Raw genomic sequence first — 23359 nt, 5'->3', positions numbered from 1 at the left:
GCCAAGTAGGTAAGTATTGCAAGTCGCCAGCCTTTGCTTTCTGGAAATTCTTTGGTGTATTACTGCATAGCAGAGTGGTGTGACAAGGATAAAGAGATTAGAAGTAATTTCATATAACTCCTTCTGTCAAAATCTGAAGAGGGCTTTTACTTGTAAGCGCCAGACGCTGCTGAAATTCTTCATTAAAAACTCGCAGTATACTGGCAGGAAATCTCTAAGCACTAAGACGCAAAGCAACCAGACCAGAGAGGGAGAAGGAATAGTAAATCAAAGTCCAGACAGAGAAAAAAATACAAAGGCAAAAAACTTGCCCAAATACAACCCTAATAATATGGGTTATCTCCAAGGGTGCTGATGCCAAATCAGCCTAGAAAGCCAGAAAACCACATGCTGATTTTCACAAATTCCAAATAACCAAGCACCACTGGTTCAGACACACAAACCTTGCCACCATCATACAGCTGAGGCTGGGAGCTACTGTGGGACAGCCACTCTTGCAGACTGGAGTTGCTCACGTAAAATTCAGGCTGTATTTTCTCTGTGATGTACCATACAACCAATACATGCAAAATTTGGCCAGCAGAATTTGCCCAGAACCTCTACATCTAAGTGAAATAACTGTCCCAGAGGTAGAGTGCTTGGACAATACAACCATGAATGCACAAAGAAATTTTCCTGCTCAGGAAGGCGGCCTGGTATGACTTCTAGTTCTCTTGGTGTGGGAAAGCAGGAGAGTAGAAAAGGGAGGAGAAGGGGTTAAGCATGGTCTGGCCAACACAAATGGATGCACAAAAGATTGCACAGCAGACCTGGCCAAGGATTTGACTATGAAAAGTAGCAGCCCTGCTTTGTTTAAAAATGCTTCACTAAATGAGCAGAAGAATAGGCAAAAATAAAAATATAACATCAGACCTGCACTTTTTGCAAAGCTGCCATTGTGTGTTATAAAGCTGTCACCGTGCACTGTAGCTCTCAAAGCCGGTGACCTTGCAGAAAAACAGAGAAAGTGCCCACGGGTGTGTGCACAGGTGTGTTAAAGGGAGCATGCTGCTACCACACCTGGCTGGGAAAGGAGGTTAAACACCATGTTGCCTATTAGAGGGGAGCAAACCCCTCCTTCTCTCTCTCTCTCTCTCTTTTTTAATGTCCTTTTCTCTGCCTCTGAGTCATCCACCCTCTAGTTGTCATAACCATGTTCACAACCTGGGTTTGCTCAGTGAATGCTACAGTGTGATTTGCTGCACTGCAGCCCATTCAGGAGCCATAGGTTTCATCCCCATCCTCAACACTTACTGGACAGGTTTCATTTCTGACTGCAGATTTCATGCTGCTTGAGCAAAGGTTGCCATTTCCTGGTGAGTCCATGGCACCCAGTGCAATGGGTATCTTTCATTTGTCCACTTTTGCTTTAGAAGAATATATAATATCAAACTTTTGCTAGCTTGCACTGGGACTTTTAACATTAATAGAGAAGCTTGGATCCTGCATCCTTCAGGTCACAGAATCACAGAATTGTAGGGGTTGGAAGGGGCCTTCAGAGATCACCGAGTCCAACCCCAAGGCTTTTCTTATGGAAGGTCTGAGGGCAGCTCTAGAGAAGGGGAAAGTCTCATCCATTCAAAGGCAGAACACCAACCCTGCCAAATTCAAAGGGCAGCACTGCAGTGGGCACCTCTGCACCCACAGCAACAGTGTAGCAGAGGCATAATGTGGTGGTCAGAGTTGTGCTGGAAAGAAATGTCTCATGCCTGGAGACCTCACAAAGGTAATACTCAGGGCACCACACCTGTTCCACAGTTTGTCTTCTGTAGACTCTTCCCTCTTAGTCCCCTTAGTCCTCCTTTTCTTATTTTGCCCTGCTAAGGACACCAGACACATTTATCTTTTCCACAGGCTGTTTTTCAGCCACGGTGCTGTCAGTGGAAAATACTACACTCACATGCCTTGCAGGGCTAAACTCAGCAGCTCTCTGGTCCACGAGAACCCAGTGTTCACTCTTTGCTATAGTATAGATACTGTAGCCTGAGATTCCCAGCCCTAAAGCGGCAACACTGAAGAGATCTCTTCTTGTGGTTTCTCCTTCAGACTACACAGTGGCCTGGGGCTGGTGTTCCCAAACCACTTGTCTCTCGACATGCATCCCCCCCCACATCCCCCCCAGACTCTTCCTACCAGATGTCCCAAGGAGCACCCAGTATTTGGAAGCTGGGTGCTGCAAACCAGATCCCACCACCCCAGCCCCTTGCAACATCTGTTGACCTCCTCCATTTGTGGCCATGCTCACATGGCTGCCACCCCCACCAGCACGGCAGGGGATGAACTGCAAGAAAGGAACTTGCAGTGGAGACAGATGAGTTGGGTCTAGATAAGTGCTTTCTGTCCTCACTTTGCACCCAGTTCCTGTCTATCACTGGCCAAGTCATTTTAACCAGGCTTTGTGCAGATGGTCACTGATGGCTTGTTCCTTATTTTGGTGTGGGAACGTTTTCTGATCTGCAGTTTTCTTACAGATGCGGAGAGGATGAGAGCTGTGAGAGGTCTCGCGAGGAAATGCCCTTCAAAAATGGGAATCTTCAACAAAACTCAGTTATCTGGGAAGTCATAAGGCGAGCAGTGTGACTGACGCTGTGACTGATGCATATTGCCAGCTGAAATGCACACACACACAAAAAGAGGAAATTTGTTTTGCTGCAAATCAAACATTTAATTTCTGGATTATCCACCCACTTCTTATTGTTAAATTTAATCAGATTTTTAAATTGAGATGTCATTCTAAAGCTTATTTGGGAAAAGTGGAAGAAGCAATTCAGCTTGTTGGAATAGGTTTATTGTTGTTCACCCCAAATAGCCTGTTAGACCTGACAGTAATCTGTAACTAGTCCTAAAGTACATGTCCCCGTGTAGAAAACATTTAACTAATATAAACTTCTTGTGTCTGGCTCTGGCATCCTAAATTGTGCACACAACACAAGAGTGAACTTCTTAATCTACATTCTGTGTCTCTATTGTTTTTTAGTAAATCAGTATCAAGTGGTTATTGTGGCTTAGCTCATTACTGTTTGTGAAGTAATTAAATGCTAAAGAGATGAGTCCCACATAAAAAGCCAAGGAGGAATAATTCTCTTTTCAGACAAAAGCAGTGAAAGAGAATCAACCATTTACATGCTGAACAGCAGGGAAGATATCTAAAGTAAAGTACTCATTGATCACCCTCCTCCTCATATAGGTTAAAAGGCAACAGCCCTACAAAGCAAACAAACAAAAAAACAAACAAACAAAACCCAGTACTGAGCGTTTCAAAGGGAATGGATCATCCTACAACAATATACATCAGAAGGAAAATTAGGCTTACAGTGTATAAATCTGGCACCATCTGAATTACACAGTGTTGTTTATGATGCAGCTGTGCATTGCTTGCCAAGCTCTTACATTGGCATTTTTTTTGTTGTTTCAAACTGGTAAAAACAAACAAACAGACAAACAAAAAAACCCAAACAGATCCACAACCAAAGTCACACCAAGGGGCTGTATGTAAGATGCTGAAACACATAGATTTCAGATAGGTGCACTTCCAGGATTCTGGTCCCACAGCTGCTGCCTCCTTGCCCAGTCAGTAATTCTCAGTCCCCTTCATTTCAGTTTTCTCATCAAATAATATCTTCCCATAACCCTTCCTGCTCCCTGTCAGCTTTTCCAGGCAGTGTCCTACTCCTATCACCACATCTCTTCTCATTCTTTCCTTTCTTTTCTCCTTTATCCAGCCTGACCTTCTGGGCCCCAGCATTTTTTCTTTGCTGTCTTCACTTTTAGGTCCCCTAAATACTGCTGTCAAACTGCTAAGCACCTAGCAGCCTCCTAATGCTATGACAATTAAAGTCTTGCTCAGACAGTAGTGTGAGAGTGTATTCTGGATATGAACAGTTGAAATCTTCACAAAGTTCATGGAAACTGTGATATCCAAAGGCTTACATTCTGCTTAAATGCCATTTTTCACAGAGGATCAAATCATCTTGGAGAGGCAGGGATGCAAAGCTGGGCTTCCTAAGCCTTGTGCTTGTGTCCTTCCTGCAGAACCTGTCATTTGTATGCATTTCATTTTCTTCTTGTCTGGCTTGTTCTACACCCTGTTGCACATATACAAACAATAGTTTGCGTGAGCTCAGAGGAAAACTTTTCAGCAGTGACTGACATTCACAAGAGCTTTGAGAATGCAACTGTTTTGGCACAAGTTGCTTTCCAGGTAAGGATTAACGATGAATTAACAAACTGATGCCTTTTGTTTAAAACAGGCCACGTTTCAAAATGGAGGCAGGGTTCAGATTTTTGCAGAAAGACTGTGCTTTGATTTGGAAATAGGGAAGCACAGCAAGGATTGCAACACAGAATAGATAAGATTAGATGAAGAGGAAATGCAATAGAAATGGTTTGGATCTATAGAAGCAGCAGTGAAACATTGCTCTTCTTGCACTGCTTATGTCACAGTGTTGTTTTAGGAGACATGCTGTGCTCCCCTGGTCAGAGGTAACATCTCTCTGAATTTTGGCATTGCATCTGGAACCCAGATTTGAACAATGTAGAAAGAAATTGAAAATAACAGTCTGATTCCTTGTTCCTTCACCTTCCATGTCACTCAGCATTCCTAAACTTGGTGGAAGGGAGGTTCACCCCTTCTGCTTTCCCCTGGTACCAGCAGCTCTGTGTCCAGCCATGTAATACTCTGACGTAGTGTGGGTATGCCATGCTCTCCAAGGAGCATGGCTGAGCAACCCTTGGCTCTGCATCACTGCAAACACCCACCCTGCTCCAGGACCAAGGAACTACACTAACAGACCCAACATTGCCATTATACACAGGCAGAGAGACCCAAGGACACAGTGGCTCCAGAAACTAGCACTTGTGCCAGAAGGTGAAGGGAGGCAGGGGAAGATGGAGAAGCAGTGAGTCAGCAGGATGGGCTGCATGCTGGCTGCCATATTGCATGCTGTGCGTGGAGTCCACCAGAGTTTCAGCCTTGTGGTTTTGGCTGAGTTTTGCTTTGAATCCAGGGCTCAGAAAGAAAGTTGCACAATGACTACTAAGCTTATCTGATCCTCTTTGCACTTGCCATAGATCTGGAAAGGGTTTGTCTGACCCGTTTGTGGGTGTTGTTGGGGCATGACTGCACATGGGGGCAGATAGCCTTGTGCCCGCCCCATGGCAGCATGATTACAGCTCCAAACTACAGCAGGATCCTTTCTGATTAGAGTGCAAGACCAAAGAATATACAGTTGCCCTCATATTAAAAATATGAAGTTGTGCCCAAAGATGTGCAAACTTCCATCCCAGCTTACAGAGCACTGGTTTCCCTGTACAGTCTGTGCCTTGAGAACGCACAATATTCATGGTGAGCTCTGACCTTGACCTGATTTTCACGGTTACCAGCAAGAAGTTTGATTACAAGCCTAAACTTCTAGGATTTCACAGAAGCTTTCTGGATATATGGCATTTTTTCATAAAACTACGTTCATTATTCTGCCCATCAGTAAGAATATTGCACAATCAGCAGTTTTGCTTTCATATTCTTTGGAAATCTAAATATTGTTTAAAGACAACTTACTTATTAAAACAAAAACAACAACAACCAGAAACACAACAAAACATTGTTGAGTCTATTGGAAAATTCAGAAAGAAAATGCTTTAGGCTAGAGGCAAGTGCATCGCTACTGTCCCTCACATATGAGCACTATGTTCTTCAGCAGCCTGTCTCCCATAGCACTCCTCAAGAACACATCTCTAGTGTTTCACAAGGGGAGAGAGAAATATATAGATTTCCTATCTATTGTTGGGAAATGATGGCATAGCGATGGAAAAGTGATACCTCAAGATCCAACCAAACATTTGGCACCCAAACACTGACAGCTGAAGGGCAGTGCTTTGGGAATTAAAAATACAACACTGAGACTCGTTTGCGTTGACAGTTGTGCATATACAGAGAAGTCTACATCTGGATAAAAGAAACAAGGTATTCCCCAAACAGCTGCAAAGTTACATTTACTAAAACCTTGTCCTCTTCACATATGGAGGTTATGAGAGCACTTGAAGCTCACTGATGTCAGTGGTGACTGATATGTGTATAAGAAAGGCCACCAGGAAAAAAATAAATTAATTAATTGAAATACACCCTGGAACTGTTCCACAAGCAAAACATCTCCTTTCCCTGGGCTTTTATCATTGTGATGAGAACATCAACCACCAAGGCCAGCAGTGCCTCAGTTTAGCAATACCTAACTGTGCTTAGGGCTTCTGGCAGTTCATTCTGCATCCACAAGAGCTGTAGACTTTGTACCATGCCCCGTACATCATCCAGACAGGGAGCAAATAAACTGTCCCAAGGCAGGTGGCAATATGGATGGCCAGGAATTTCCACAAGAATTTTGTTGCTTAGAATCATACAGCTATCAGACAATAAAAACTTATGTCAGCTCTCAGTCTGTCTTACTGCTGAGAGTGTAACTTTGTAGAGAGATACTTGCAGAAAAAATGATATATATATCAAGCAAAAAACATCCTGAACTTGGAAAGGCATCTCAAAGAAGGGCTTGTGAACACCAGAGTGAGCCATGGGTCAGGGAACAGCCCAAGGGGCACCTTCACATACCAGACAGCCCAGCCACCCGTGTGGTGTCTGGAACCAGTTATTCCATGCACACCCAGCCTGACCTGGGATTCATGCAGGTAAGACAACACTCAGTACTTCAGTGTGTAAAAGGGGCAGCTGGAAGCCTTGTTATTTATGATTGCTCAATACATTTTGCTCCTATGGAAGTCACTTAGTTGTCCTTTGCTTGCACTCTGCAGATCTCACTCACCATCCAACATGCTCACTCAGTGCACCTGCTTGCCTGTGAGGAAACCCTGACCTCATAGTATCATTAAGGCTGGAAAAGATCACCAAAAGATCACTAAGATCACCAAGTCCAACTGTCAACCCACTGCCACCATGCCCACTGACCATGTCCCTCAGTGCCATAGCTGCAATGTTTCTTGAATACCTCTAGGGATGGCGACTCCACCACCTCCCTGGGCAGCCTGTTCCAATGCCTCACCACTCTTTCTGAGAATTAATGTTTCCGGATGTCCAACCTGAACCTCCTCTAGCACAACTTAAGGCCAATTATAGGGACCCGCCACAAAGCACTCCCTGCCTTGCAGCTCTCCTTCCTAAGCCCTGCCTAATTGCTCAGCCTTCAGGCTGAATTCAGAGATCCCAGCCATGGAACTGCAGGAGTAGCTGTGAGGACACGTCAGCCTCTCTGCCTGGAGGGAGCTCTGTACCAATCTTGCTCCTGGGCTATGCAGGCCCTTGGGGTGAAGACAACCTTGTCAGCACCATCTGGTTATGCCACAAAAACCTAGGAAGACACAACACAGGGCAGCAACAATAGGTGCAGATTGCTTTGATCCAACCTGAGGTACTTACAGCTTTCTATCCATCCAACATGCCTCGCCTGCTCTCACCCACTTCACAAGGCCAAGAAGTAAAGGACAGACTGTACTGCAATCCCAACCGACTGAATACAGCCACCAATGAAATGTCTCCCTTCCCACAGATTTACCAGCTGCGAAGATCTTGTGAGCTTCTGGTACCTTGTTAGTACTATCTTTAATGTGAATCCTAATGGCAGAGTAGTGCTGCCTGTGAGGAGCAGCACTCACATAAAGACTAGGATACCAGAGCATGAAATCTGGTGAAACTGAAGTATCCACAGCCAACAGGAATTTTACTGCCAAAAGCACACACATGGCATGGACAAAGACTAAGGTCACAGTAACAATGTGAATATTTTATTAAGGTGAACTGAATGTGCTCTTCTACTGTAAAACAGCTTTGGGAACAGGTCTCTGCATGTGCACTCATGCCTACCTCTACCTTCCCTCCTTGTTGCTGGTTCCATTTTTCCTCAGTTGGGCACGTCCCTTCTCTCCAGCCTTGAAAGCTCCCACAGTTGTGCCTTGCATGGTGCCTGCCCAGCCCTCATACCCACTATTTCTGTGCATCCTAGAGCACATATTCCAGCTTTAAAGACCTGTTAACTACATTCTCTTTGTGCTTCCTTCTCTCCAGGTCCCTTCCCTGCTTGTTGCTTCAACAGCAAGACTTTCCAACCCTAGCTAAGTATCTCCTCTCAGATTTTTCCCTACTAGGGACCAGACTGTACCCAGCAGGTTGACCTTTTTCCCCACCCTCTCACTCTTTCTATGAAGATCTCTCACTTCCTCCTCCCTGCCTTGCAGACACCTCCTGGTCATCCAGTTCCTCCACCTTCCTCCTCTGATTTTGATTCTCTTTCTTCCTCTTTTCCTCACAACATGGAGAATTTATGTCAGTGGTTCATCTTATCCCTTGCCTGCCTCACCTACTCCCTCTTCAGCTTTGATTCCTTTCTCTCACTCAGAAATAAGCTGTTCATTTGACATGCACTTTTAAGGCTCCAGGCTCTCTACCTCCAGGCTCTTTTCCCTGCACTAATGTTCAAGTGGTCCCATTCAGCACCACCCATTAGACTCCCCCATTAGTCCCATCATTCAGCCTTCCTGTGATGTCCACTCCACCAACCCTGATGACTTCCTTTTGCTTTCAACCCTCATCTTTCTACCAAGTTTAATTGCACATTCTCCTCACAGTTCAAACCCTTCTGCTTTGCTTTCCCGCCACTATTAACACAACTGATGCCCCTCATCCACTTCTGCTGCCGTCTACTCAAAGCCCAGCCACTGCTTCCTGCTCAACATGCATAAAGCATGTGATATCTCATGGGTATATCCCAAATCTCTCTTTCATTAGTGACAGTTACTATCCTTGTTCCAGGCAGGACACAATTCTTGTTTGGAAGGCCTTGCTTTCAAGGTGCAGCCAAAACCTCTTGAAGCTTCTGCTTCCCTGGCCAAAATGTTGCTTGTTCTACTCATCCTCATAGTTAAAACTCCATTCTGGGCCCTTGTCCTCTCATGATCTCCATGATGGGGACATCCTTTTCTCTGACTTTTGTAACTGCAGTCATCTTCCAAATGCTATCACAAGGGTCACTTTCGTAGCCTTATGTCTTGAGTAAACAGTTCACTTTCATGCTTCTGTTTATCAGCTCTTCATTCTCTAAGAAATAAAATACGTTACCCAGTGCTGCTGAAATAGCACAGCAGCATCCAGTGGCAGCACTCACACCTCCGCCAGCCAACATAGTTTACCATTCTCAGTGCTTTGCTCCACCTTGTCCCGCTATTGTATCTCACTACGCATTTAATGCAGTGGCATCTGGGTACACACAGCTCTTAACACCCCAGTCAGGAACTCCAGGATTATGACCATGCAATAACTAATAACTCCTTTGCTTCTACTGAGAACTCAACCAAACTAAAGTTTTTCAGTTTATTTCAAGGTAAAATTCAAGAATATTCACTGGTTTCTCAGGGGCAAAATGCCAGTATGAACCCTGAATGACATCACTTGTAGTGGTGCTTCTACAGGGTGGATTTCCAGATGGTTCTTGTATTGATGAATAGGACAGAGATCATTTCATTTTGCAGTGGCTGCTAAAGCCTTGCCTGCTTTAGAAACAGCTGAAAGTTACTTTTGTCTTATGATTCTTTTATACCACATGGCAGAGATTTCTCATGCATTTGCAGCTTTTTTCCATGTCATGCCAAATGAGCCATCCCTACTGATTTAGCCTCTGCTATCTGACCCAACTGGTTAAAATGCAAGATCCAGCCCCTAAGTATGTTTTGTAAAACATATGCCTTGTCTTCAAAAATACATAACAAAAAACTCTCTCTTCTTTTCAAATGAAAGCTTGCTTGTGATCATGGGAAATGAAAGGCTGGAAAGGACAAAAATGCCCTCAAATATCAGGTAGGCAGCTTTGCAGTTATTAAGAAGTTGCTTTGCTCTGTTGAGTTTACTGTGTCACCAAAACCCCAACAGCCACAGCTATACAAAGCCTACATTGTCTCTGCAAGGCTACTGAGAAGATGTTCCTGATCTTGGCAAGAGCTAGGTGTACCCAGAAGTATTTTATTGAACAAAAAACCAACACAAAGAACAACCAAAGAGAAATATTATTTTAGGCCTCTCACTGGAAAGATAAAGGTCAGAGTTCTTCCTTCTTCCAAAGTGCAGTGCAAAAAATGTCCTGTTTGTAGGACTTAGAACCTTGAAAATGGCACCTAAAAATCCCCGTACAAGACATATTTCAAAGTGACTTAAGCTAGTTTGTGGGTGTAGGTCATTGGTTATCTGAGGATCTAAACTCCTCACTAAGGAGACAATGATACGCATGCATGGAGATTGCCCCTCCATGATCAAACCATCAGATGTATTTCCATACTAAAAAGCAAATTTGATCTTTACTTTCATCGAAGTCACTGATATCTGTTAATTTCAGCAGATGGTGACTCAGGTATCTATCACCATTTCTTCACAGAAAGCACAGTATTAAACTGCTCACTAAATCAGAGCATTGGTGATTTGGAAGATCATGAACAGGCAGTCAAGACTGAATGAAAAGCTGAGAGTAAGTTACTGCTTAACCCATAAGATTACAGAATCTGTTGGAGTTTGTCACCCACAGCGCTATAAGCACACGTGTGTTGGAGCCCCATTCCAGAGTAATCCTCAGGCCATTTCCCCAAGTTGTTCTTAAAGAAAAATAAGACATTGGTACATTTTGAATTCGATGTTGCCCAGTCCAACATCCACAGCTTCAGAACTCAGTTAAAACCATATCAATCGGTTTGACTGGTTGTCAGAGCCAATAATACATCTATGATGGCAGAAGTAAGAATTGCCATGTAGGTTTTCTGTGATTAAATATTTTTAACAGCTACCAGCAAAAGGCCATTTTGCTTCATATCCAAGTGGTTTGAGTCTTTTGTTTTGTTTCGCTTCGTTTCGTTTCGTTTTTGTTTCTACAGTTTGCCCAACTACACCCTGAAACTGTGCCCAACCCTGACAGCAGACCCCAGGGCAAGCTCTCATTGAAGCAATGCTCCCCGAAGGCTTTGCCATCTCTGCTGCTTACGTTAAATACTTTAATTCCAAGGCTCTCGACATTTTTAAATCCGCTTTATTGCAAGCAGCGCATTCCTTCACATTCTAAAACTTCAAACAAAGATTTCTCGTCCCGGGCTGCCGCGATTAGCGACTGTACTGACCCGGCAGTCGGCTCCAACTGCTTCCCTAACAACCCCCAGCGCTGGGCTGTGTTTTGCCGTGTCCCGGGACACCGCAGTGCCCGGCAGCCCCACAGATCAAGCCCCGCGGGGATGCAGGGCAGCAGCACCTGCCCTCGGCTCCAGCGGGTTAAAAAAAAGCCGGAGGGAGGGAGTGGAAAACTGTGCCGGGAAGAGAACGAGGCCAAGCGCGCAAGGAGAGTGTTTGTCTCTCCGTTTATCTCCCAGACAGCTTGTTGGCCTGTCAGCCCCGCTGGCACGGGCCGGCCGGACACGCGGGCCGGCCTTATCGGAGCGCCGGGACGGGAGCGGCCTCCCGCACCGCACTGCTCCGCCCCGAGCCCTGCGGGACCGCAGCACCCGCGGTGCCCCGGAGTCCGGCGGCTGCGGGCCGGGCCGCACCGTGCCTGGGGCTCGGAGGCACCGACGGGCTGCTCGAGCTGCCTCTCTAGGGGGGATCCTTGCAGCCCCATCTCCCCATCCTGCCCTCTGGTGCTGAGAAGGCTGGGAGGGATATCGCGGTCTGTTGGGTCCCAGCCCGCCTCAGCGTAAGGTTTATTTTAAATTCCTAAAAGGAAACGAGCTGTGCAGATTTCCTCCTGAAACAAAACAACAAACTCACAGCAACTCCTTACAACACGAATAAGAAGCCCCCGGCATTTCCCATCTAGTCACACACACTCAGCGCAAAGACGAGTCCTGACCTCCTCCCCGGCCGATCTGTGCATTGCAAACGGACATCAGAAACTTTTCCCAGCTCAGATCCTATTGCTGCGCTGCCGGCGCTGAGCAGCGCCCACCTGCCAGCCCTGAGCGTGCTGCACACACTGCCGTGCTTTGCGTCGGAAACAAGGAACAGCCAAACAAACCAAACGCTCCTTCCGAAAGGTCCTCAAATACATCGGGAGCTGCGGATTTGCTTTGACACGGACGAAAGTCCCACTTATTTCTGAGTTTCTCGCCCGCAGGTGACTCTCTCCCTGCCCCCGGTTACTACTTGTTGCTACCCCTCGTCTGTCACCTGCTCGCAGTGAGGCACTAGAAGGGACCCCCAAAACTCCTTCGCAACCCTTTCTCCTTGCCTCCCACTCACAGAAAAAATATACATAGACACAGAAATAATCAACAGCCGCGTTCCCAAATATATAGTCTGAACAAACTTCTGTCCCGCTCCGCTGCCCTCCCGACGGAGCAACACGCGGTACGTACCTGCAGCCCCGCCGACGCCGGCACCATCCGGGGAGGGCGAAGCCGTGGGGCAGCGATCTCTAGCGCATTGTCCCTCCGGCCCCGCTGCTAAGTGAGAGTTGAGCAACTCCTCGCAACGCTACCGCTCGCAGCAACAGCCGATCCGAGCCTCCTCTCTTGGCCCAATGTACTTTTTTTTTTTTTTTTCTTTTTGAGAAGTAAGACGTGGGGAGAGCCCCGCGCTCAGCAGCTCAGCCAAAGCCCCTGCGCTAAGCCGCACATTCCTGCGCGAAGCGGAGCGGCGCGGAGATGGGGCTGGACTGGGACCGGGGTTGGGCTGAGATTGGGGCTGGGCTGGGACTGGGGAGCGCTCGCCTCTTCCCCTCTGCGGAGCTCAGCGCGCTCCCGGACCCCGGGGAGTAAAAGCCGGGATCTCCCCCAGCTCCGGGCCAGTTTTATGTTTTTTTGTCGTCCCCCCCTCTCCTCCCCGCGCTCACAGTAGCAAGGTTGTCTCTTGGCTACTCCCTGCCCCAAACTCACCAAACCAGATTCTTACTCCCAACACCTTCCCGTAAATCTGAAGTGAAACGTTACCCCGCGCTGAGCCCTGGCTGGCGCCCGGCCAGTGCATTCCTCTTGTTCCAGGAGGGCAGATGAAAAAATAGAGGGAAACCTGTAGAGATGCAAAGGCTGGAAGGAAGGAAGTGAACTTCTAGAGCAGCTTTACTGAAAATATTGAGGGAGGTAGAGATTCTATTTGATCTTTAAAGGCTAAATCGGCGACTTTATTTATTTATTTATTTATTTATTTATTTATTGCTACTGTCAGGCCGGGGAAATCTCCCCTTCGGCCATCCGCATCCCTCGGGCGGACGGAGGTTTGAAGAGAAGACAAGCCGCCCATACCGGCAGGAGCGCATCGCCGCAGCCAGCAGAGCTCGGAGAGAAGCCCTCGTTCTGCTCGGATCCTCTCAGCCCACCGCAGCGCTCAGAGGTGTGCCACATTTTAGCATTTTCTGGCCGGAGGCTACATCTGGTTTTAGGGAAGGGACAGAAGAGAAACTAGTTTGTAACAACAGCGGCCGAGCCTTCATTTAACCTCTGAGGGATCCGTCTGCCCCCTGTCTTGAATACCTACAGAAACAAGGGAGCCGGACCGCAACCTTGGCCATCCCTTTGCTGTCTGCACCTGGCTGTGGGCTTTGATGCACAGGGACAGAGCAAGAGACCTACTTACGGTAGATAGAACCAACCAGCAGAGATCCAATTCAGTTTGCGAATAAACTAACTGGAACTGGAAGCACACACAATCCAATTTTTGTTTTAAGTAGTAATTCCTGCTTGCATAATCACAGTGTTAAGAAAAAAAAGGTTTCAGCTTCTCACTGAGGTAACTTATGTTCAAATACCATTCTTTTTTTTGCTGTCAGAAAGCTTAATACAGGCTATATTTAGTTGTATATATGCAAGTAGACCAACATTTCCCATAAGCAGTCATCTAAAAATTTCCTTTCTTTGTTTGTTTGCCTGTAGATGATATTCCTGCAGCTTATTGTTGATTTCCCCCCAAATTAGCTTCTGTGAGTTATGGCCAGGCAGAGAGATGTGATCATAGAACCATAGAATGGTTCGGGTTAGAAGGGACCCAAAGGGGAATTGAGTTCCAACTCCACTGCCACAGGCAGGGCCACCAACTTCCACATTTAATACTAGACCAGGTTGCCCAGGGCCCCATCCAAGCTGGGCTTAAACACCTCCAGGGATGGGGCAACCACAGACTTTTGGGGCAGCCTGTTCCAGCACCTCACCTCTCCTGTGATACTGCTTTACTACTATTTTATGATCTACAGTTTTTGAAAGCAGTTTGTCCTTCTAAATGTATATCCATCTAATTGCAATTTAGTAATTAATTTATTTATTTTCTAGATGAGAAAACTCCCATTGGCTTTACCTAAGCCAGCCACACTTGACTCCCTAGGGAAGTTTTGCTTTGGGTAGGAACAGAAGAATCAAGCCACTGCGGGTATAACAAAGCCAAAGAGCCAAATATTGCAAAGTTCAAGTGAGCAGTGTGTTCCCTTCCAACTATCATCATTCAAAAGTTGATAAAGGGATGCAGTTCCAGTGTTAGCAAATGGGGCAAGAATAAAAAAAGCTTTCAGAACTTACCAGTATCAGTGTGCAAATAATCATGGGGGAAATTGCCCCCATGTGGGGAAAGTGCTTGAAATGAGAACTTAATATTAGCTGCAAACATTGTCTAAAGAAAAATAGTCCAGAAAAGCAAATTGATTGTCTCAGCAGTAATGACATCTCTGAAGTATTCTAGCATCATCTTCCTCAAAAACTTGGTCCTATTTTCTGACAGCAAGGCCTTCTCACAACGTTCTTGTCTGATAAGTGTGCTCAGGCTGTCCGCCTTATATAGGGACAGCTCACACTCCATTTGCTCTGCTCAGGGGAGCAGGAGTTGTAGGCAGAGGGGCTTTTTTTTTTTTGGCAACACATGCAAATTGTTTCTTTTAAATTAGATTCTTCATTAAAATCCAACACATGATATAGAAACTGGGAAGAAATATGAATGTACCATCCAGGAAGCAGATCTATTACTGAGAGCTTTGGCTGCACCAGCACAGAACCAACTTCTATAAGGCATACTGTTAGAAGTTCAGCTCTTTGACGGACGTATCCCTGTCCAAAAACCACAAGAGTAGTTCTATCCAGAATGCTGGAAAACAAAAACTTCCCCTTGTACTACCAGCTGTGCCAGCCGTCGTACTTCAGGCCATCCTTCCACTGCTGGGCAGGCTGGGGAGACTGCAGCTCCCTCTATGAAGGTGAGTTCATTCCTTTGTTTCTGGTGGAGGCTTCGGGTTGGGTTTGCTTTGAAGTTACCAAGGATAAAAAAATGTTTATCATTTTCCCTAGATCAGTTCAGCTGCAGGTAAAGGAGTTACAGCATGGGGTTTCCAGCTAGAGCAAATGCCAGGCAACAGCTCACCTGGCAATCAAAATACGGGTAGCACCCACTCTTTCTATGTGACAGACACTTACCATAGGCCCACATGAGATTGCAAGGCACCACACCTGCCTCACACCTGAGCAGGTGTGGGGATGTCTATGATGCATCTGCACATAGCTGTTTAATGGGCATCCAGACTAGAGCAGTAGTGCCACATGAGACACAGTGCTGGTGGCAATAGGTGGAGTATTTCCTATCATGCTTGGGTTTACAGATCCCAATTCAAACAAAGGTCAAGTGTTGCCAGGTAGTTCTTGAAGCCAACTTTCCTTTCTGTGTGTACACTTATCCAAATGACAGCAGTGATTCAGGAAAGTCTCTTAGAATCATCACAGAACCATCATAGAATTGTTTGAGTTGGAAGGGATACTTAAAGGTCATCTGATCCAACTCCTCTGCAATGAACAGGGACATTCACAGATAGATCAGGTTGCTTGGAGTTCCATCCAGCCTGACCTTGAATGTCTCTAGGGGTGGGGCATCCACCACTTCACTGGGTAACCTGTGCCAGCGCCTCACCATCCTTACTGTAAAAAATGTTTCCTTATATTTAACTCTCCCTTCCTTGTGTCCAACTTATCTTTACCATCAGGCGCTGGACCTACCACAGGATGAGGTGGGATGAAAGCATTCCTGAAAATTTATGTTCAGTTGTGCAGCTTGTTACCACTGAGTGTTTTAGGGCTGTTCGAAGTTTATATAAGTTTATGTAAGTTTATGTTTAATCTAAAGTTTAACATCAGATCTAATTGATCCACTGAGTCTTTTTTTTTTTTTCACATCAGAATACTTTTTTCTCTCTCTGTGAGTCCCAACCTCTCCGCTGACATAATGTTTTAACAGGCTGTGAGCTCTTTACATAGGAAGGGAATAGCTGCAGTTTTCTGTAGCACCCCCAGACTGTGGGTTAAAACGGAAGAGTAGTCACAGCCCCGGAGCACCCAGCAGAGATTTCCTGTTTCTCTGCCAAGCCTTGGTAGGGTTTCAAACCAAAATAAAAGAATTTAATGAGTTCATAGCAAAGGAAATTCAGCTAAGTGCAGCATGATTAGGCCACTAGTGCTAATCTTTAAAGGCATCAGTGTTTGATCGAGGAAGGTGTCCTCCAAAACTGATCTTAAAATCGCAATACAAATGTTCTGGCTATAGAGCTGGGTGTTTTAGGGTTGGTAACATTTCCTTCTGAACGCGGCTTATTGTGGTGCCAGTTGTGTAATAACTATTTTACAGTTTATTGCTACTGCCAAGAGCTGACTTTACTGCAGCAAGAAACCACATGTTGAAGGTTTGGTGGCTGCATTTCATTCAGGAGGTTATGAAACCTCCCCCTCTCTTAATTTTTTTAGTAAGTGGGAAACTATGAAAATCACAAGTGAGAAGGTTGGTACCCGGGAGTGAAATATTTTATAATAATAGAAAACTGATTGTAGAGTTAAGGAATATTTGTTACTTCTGTTTAAAAATAGGAAACAGTTAGAAAACTTTTATTTCAGCTCTAAGTTTTTGTTTAAACTTTCTAATGCAGAACATTTCCCAGTGTACCATTAGATGTTTGTACTTAATTTGGGAAGCAAAGATATGCTGCAATTAGCTCCATGTTTGAATGTTAGAGGGTTTGACTTTTTTCCTAGAGGAAGCTAAAGGCTGGAGGATGAGCATTTCTGAAAGCAGCCAGTGAAATATTGTCATTTCCAAAATATAAGATGCCTCACCTCATTGGGTGCAGAAATTTCACAGAGTAGCCTGTACTTTTCCTGATAATCTGAATGACGGGGATGATAAGTACACTTATTGAGAAATAGCAGCAGCTGATGTGATTTCCCAGCCTGAGAGTCTTGCTTTCCTGCTTGGCAGGTTGACCACCCCTCTCCTCCCAACAACCCCTTCTATCTGCATGCTTCCCACACTCAGGCTTTTAGTTAAGCCCTCCATGTCCCAGCCCTTCTCACCCTTTGCCCAACACTCTGCTTTGCCACGTCTTTGGCAGTTCCAGCACAGATCACACAGACACTTTTCTACAGCTAGCACCCCCATTTCCTAATATAGTCCCCAAGCTAAAAGTAAGAAATCTACTGCTGACTTGTTCTTAAATGCTTCACCGAGCAAGCTGCAGCACCAGGAATGTCATAGTAATGACATGTTTCCATAGAGGAGGCTCTATCTTGTCTTTTGAGCCCAAGGGAGAGAGGACAGCTGGTCTGTGTTCCTGCTGCATTTGGCCACTAAATACTCCTTGGGTGTCCCACAAGATGGAGAGGCACATTGGAGCATTTCAGTTCAGGCCCTGTGCATGGTACACCTCTGCTCCACGTAAACATGCCCTGAGATAACCCAGGCTGCACCTCTAACCTCAGAGCCGCTGAGAAATGCAGTGAGCGGCTGCTCCTCATCGCTCTCGCTTTTAGTCTGGCTCTGAAGGAGGACAGCTCTGTGCTTTTATGTGCCTCCCTCCAGCATGGACATAATAGTACTGTCCCTTATAGTCTCACCATGTCCAAGTCTCTCACATACATGAAAAAGTTTTCTGAATTTTATAATCAAATGAGAACCTGAAAATGATTAGATAAAAGCTTCTGAACTTGATATTGTTCCTCTCTCTTAATCTCTCTGATGAAAAGGTTGGATAGTTTGCACATGGGATCTTGGAGATGTCTTCTGCCTTGTGGAGAGTCATGAATTCATAGACTAAAACTTGAGCACAGCCTTCACAACGAATAAATCATTCTCTAGCTCAAAACTGGAAGCTGCAGCTGGGGAAATTGGGAGCTGGGTAAAATCATATGGTGATATGGTTAGGTTTAACCCTGGCTGAGAGGCGTCCTGAGTGCCATGTGCTCCACAGTCACTTCTTTTTGGGGGGAAGTGAAACAGGCAAAGTGCAGCAGAAGCATTTCAGCAGGAAATTATCGTTACGTACTGAAGCAAGCTCTAAGAACAGAAAAGAAATCAAGCCAAGAATTCAGCCATTTGTTAATCCCTGCAAAGAGGGAAAGAAAAACAAAAGGAGCTGCCTAATTTCACAATTTGTCTCTCTAATGAGGCCCCAAGACAACAGCAGGTATTGCCATACACATGTACACACTTGTGCACTCAGTGGGTGTGAGCTTGTGCAGAGGTCAGAGAAGGAGGAGGAAGGTCTGTGCCTGTGGAGGCAGGGGGTGTTTGCACACATCCCATAATAGTCGTGGGTGGTTAGCAGAAAATGTGCAGGCAAGTGGCTCAGTGACTCAAAAATAATGAAAGCTGAACCCACTGCACTCTGGATAGACAGAAGTGCTCCAGCAGTAGCATGTGATGTACACAAAGCCAGTGTGCGTGCAGGCAGCAGGGCTGTACAGGGGGAAACCGCCTGTGAAACAGGAAGGTCACCCAGATACATAACGTCCCGGGAGGTTCTTGTTAACATGGAAGGGATTTTGTTTGTTTGATAGGGTTTTTGTTGCTTGTTTGCTTTTGTAGTCCTTTTTTAATCATCACTTCTGTTTGAGCAAGGAACATTTATTGCTATTCAGATTGCCTGAAAGAATATAAAACCACATCATTTCTTGGACACGGGTGACATAATCTCAGAACAGTTTCCCTGTTTGCAGCAAGACATCACACTACATTGGCTCTGCAGGTTGAAGGTAGGACTGTATTCCTTCATGGTTGCCCAGGGGCAGTGCTGCCTCTGTGTGTCCTGCGTGACAGCTTACAGCTCCTGAGCCCCTGGCCATCTCCAGTCTACCATCCACTCCAGCATAGCATTCAGGAGAAAAAGGGGGCCCAAAGGTGAACTTCAGTAGGAAATTGTCATTATTTTTGCATTTCATGGAATCATAGAATCATTAAGATTGGAAAACTACTAAAATCATCAAGTTTACCTATCAACCTGTCCCAACCGTGCCCACTAATCGTGCCCCTGTGCCACATCTACACAGTTCTTGAACATCTCCAGGAACAGTGACTCTACCATCTCTCTGGGCAGACTGTTCCAGAGCATCACCACTCTTTGGAGAAGAAACGTTTCTTAAAATCCAGCCTGAACCTCTCTGGTGCAACCTAAAGCCATTACTTCTCCTATCACTAGTTACCTAGGAGGTCAAAACCCTGTTGCCACAACCTTCTGTCAAGGCAGTTGTAGAGAGCAATAAGGTCTCCCCTGAGCTTCCATCAGGCTAAACAATTTGTCTTGATTTTCAGCACAGCGCTATGATGATGCTCAGATTTGGTACCTGCCCTTGTTTCTATTACCAGACATCTCAGAAAGAGCCTTCAAGAAAGGATGGCAGTTGTTGCACACCACCATCTGTACCTTTTTTTTTCCCCTCTTTTTCAGTATTTCCCAGCACCTTTTTTGGCTTATTCTCAGGGTTCAAAAAAGTCCGTTCTAAAGTGGAACTGAATCTTCCCTAGCTGAAAATGTATTAAAATGCACAGTATTAAAGCAAATTTCCCCCAGCCAGTATGAAAACTGAAAGCTATAGATACATAAATAAAAACCACATCTCACTAGTGCTCGTATGTTATTTTAGACTTGTTGCAATTTTCTGTTCTTCAAGACATAAACCTTAAAGCAAAGATGAGGTTTGCATGTATCAATTCATGCAGAAAAAGAACAAAATGAAAATAATGGTATGATTTGGGATTTTGATGACTTTGGACACATACATAGCTCTCTTGAGACCTCTTAATCTCAAGGATGGAGGGTTTAGATTGGATGTCAGGGGGAAGTTCTTCACAGAGAGAGTAGTGAGGTTCTGGAACAGGCTGCCCATGGAGGCTGTGGATGCCCTGTCCCTGCAGGTGTTCAAGGGCAGGCTGGATGGAGCCCTGGGTAACCTGGTCTAGTACCAGATCTGGAGGCTGGAGGCCCTGCCTGTGGCACCAGGGTTAGAACCTGATGATCCTTTGTGTCCCTTCCAACCCAAGCTGTAATATGAGTCTATGATTCATTCTATACACTGGAAGAGTTTGTGGTACAGTCACAAACTGGGTCACAGACACTCTTGATTTGACTTTTATATAAATATAAGTAATAACAATGTAAGGGAAACTGTAGGTCACAGCTTGAACCTCTGATTAACCATCTGAGGCAAGTGATGAGTCAGCTGTGGGAGCACAGGTGAAGGTAATTCAGCTGTGCTCCCAGAAGGGGTGGAGCTTGACTCCACCTCTCCTAGACTTCATTTAAGGGCTGATCACCACTAAGGTAGCATCTCTTTCTGGAGTTTGTTCCTTTGTGGAGTTCTTGTGGTGAGCCTTGACATCAGTGAGTGCCCATCATGACTGAAGGCCTCAGAGCTGGTAAGTCTTTTCCTTAGATACCCTCTGGCTATCTATTTCCAACTATACATAACTATACTTGTATTATTCCAACTATATGAACAAAAATGTAATTATTGTTGTATAAAGTTTCTAGTCTAGATAAACTCTGTTCTGAGGAAGACTGACAAAGCAAAGGGCATTTTCTATTTAGAAGTTAAGTTCTACAGGAAGAAACATGGGGTGTGATCCACATTTTGCAGCACTTCACACAACAAGGTCCAGATCCACAACTAAATGTGTCCAGTTCTACTGTGAGACAAGCTGCGTTACTGATGGTGATAACCATGTAGGTTTACCTACCAGAAATCCTGATGAAATACTTATCAGCATGATTTATGGGATTTGCTAGGAGAGGAACTAGTTTTAGTAAGAGAAGGACAAACACAGTCATGTTTTCCAAAACAGTTTCTTACCAATAAATACAGTTATGCATACAGTTATGCACTGGCAGAAGTGTTGTTTCTTACACTATTCTCTTGGTCCTAGCAGTAGTAGAGGTACATTATGAACACACCTAAGGAAGAGACATGAAAAAAGAGGACAAGGGGGCTACATTTAATTCAGCAGTTCAAAAAGAAGTGGGTGTTAACATCTGTGTCTGTTCACTGGATTAGCATTTCTATATCTTCAAGTTGACAAAAATGAAACTTAGGTCAGAAGGAACTGTTTCAGCTCAGCTACAGAACACATAATACTAATCAACATGCTTTAAAGTCAAGCATCTCCTTCATCTATAAAACAAAACATAGACCTGAAGCTAGCTCTTACTGTCTTGCACTGACCTGTTTCCCAGATTCCCTCCCAGCTCTGTTCAGAAGTTGCTACAGACCCAATGACTTACGCTGCTTGGAAGCATGCCACAAGAGTAATGGACTCTGCCATCCCTGCCAAACTATTCCTACAAAAACAGAAAGTTTATATGAATTTTATAGGCCTTAATTATTGGGTTTTTTTTAATACTATTAGCTTAGTAATTTGTGGTTTGTTAATAATAGCCTTGACAAAGCCAAAACATCTACTGGCATTATGGACAGAACTGCTGCAAGCAAAATAGACTGAGAAAAGCCTAGTATACCCAGAGACAGACATTCCTCCCCCCCAAGCCAGTGCTGGTGTGATGGGGTTACCAGCAGCACTTGCTACCACAACAGCAAGGTGCTTTTTCATGTGTTTTTTTTTTTTTTTTCCTTCAGCACAGTATAGTCCTTTAATTCATTTTTCTTCTATTTCTGCAATCTCCACCTTCTTTCATTTATTTATTTTCTTCTATTATTTCCCCCTATCAGATCCATTTAGCCCCAGTTTATCTCAAAACTCATCAGTTTGACTTGGAGGCAATGGAAATCATAGACCCTTTGCAGAGAAAGCGATCACAGATACTGCACAAGAACAAGTAGAGACAACCAGAGTTGGGTTTTAAACAGCTGTGGAAAGGTCACAGGCAGACAAAACACAATAACCTAAAGGACTTTGAGAGATGCCTATTCCCTCTATTACCACACCTTCAGTACACGTTGGAGTTTAGGCAACAAAGAGTATCACATGAGCTCCCACCAAATGTAGTTAAGGTGAAGACCTCTAACTCAACTTAAATAGCCTCTGGTGCTGCCAGGAGAAGCAGGGAAATTGTTGCCCTGCTATTGAGAAATAGCTGCCACCTAGGAACTGCCACCTGCACTGAATTCTGACAAGCAGCATTAACCTAGGGATGCAGCACAGCTGCTGCCATCCAAGCTCCACTTCCAGGCTTATACATTATAGCTATCACAAAAAGCATCATCTTAAACAGGAAGCATGCCATTAGAAAAACAAAAAAATGCCAAAAAAAAAAAAAAAAACAAACGAAAAACCCCACAAACTCATAGTAAAAGTAAGATGAGTAATACTTCAGAAGAAAATTAGTTACTATTCTTGAAAATTGAATGTGAAGCAAAGTGCTTTTTGGGGCAATGGCAATGCAGTTTCACACACCTGCCAATGAACTCTGCTTGTAGGTAGAAAGGGGCTTTTTCCTTACTGCTACTTGCAGTCCTGCGAATGGTGGGCTGTTGGGAACCCAGGATTAGGATTTACAGAGCTCCTGCTGATGGGCAATTTCATAAGGAAGTGGATCAATCTCACCATTCCCTACTTGTGTTGGCTTGGAAGAGTTAAAAATACAAAGGAAAGGGGAAGGAAATATACATCTACACCAGTAAAATAGCAGGACTGTGAATACAAAGGTACTTTGTAATTTTTATTTTTTTTTTTAATTAGTATTGTGGTTTTTAATAGTGACCATGAGGGCAATGCATGACACTTCCTAGCAGAAATCACTCAAATTCCTTCAAGAGTTTTCCAGCATGCAGCCCTTCCCAGCATAATTGGCTTAGGTCCACTAAACTGCTGCTTGAAAGCTCTCAAGATTTTCAGACTACTAAAGCCTCAGGAAGAAAGATTTAATTGCTATGAGTTTGATTTCTGGTTTTGGAGCAGTGCAGAAAGCCCTGCAATGACCATGTGTGCATGATGGGTCCTAAAGGGAGGCTGGGCTGCACCTGGGTGGCAGCATCAGAAGCTCCTGGGGACCTGTGATCACTGATTTTGGTGGTGATGGTTTGCGTGCAAGTGGGTTTGGGCTCCTCTCTAGTGTCT

At 44.9% G+C, this 23359-nt stretch overlaps 1 protein-coding gene across 1 annotated transcript in view; it reads right to left on the bottom strand.

The window, feature by feature from the left end:
* The window catches only part of RBM47 (RNA binding motif protein 47), a 72091-nt gene extending 59193 nt beyond the window's left edge, over positions 1-12898 (bottom strand). Inside the window, exon 1 of the mRNA XM_015862451.2 lies at positions 12418-12898. The gene's annotated coding sequence lies outside the window, so the exon portion shown is untranslated. The remainder of the gene's footprint in view (positions 1-12417) is intronic.
* Positions 12899-23359: the final 10461 nt, after the last annotated feature.

The sequence above is a fragment of the Coturnix japonica genome, chromosome 4 (genome assembly GCF_001577835.2).
Source record: "Coturnix japonica isolate 7356 chromosome 4, Coturnix japonica 2.1, whole genome shotgun sequence".
NCBI classification, from domain to species: Eukaryota; Metazoa; Chordata; class Aves; order Galliformes; family Phasianidae; genus Coturnix; species Coturnix japonica.
The sequence above is the reverse complement of the archived record's forward strand: the minus strand, read 5'-3'. Positions and strand labels throughout refer to the sequence as shown.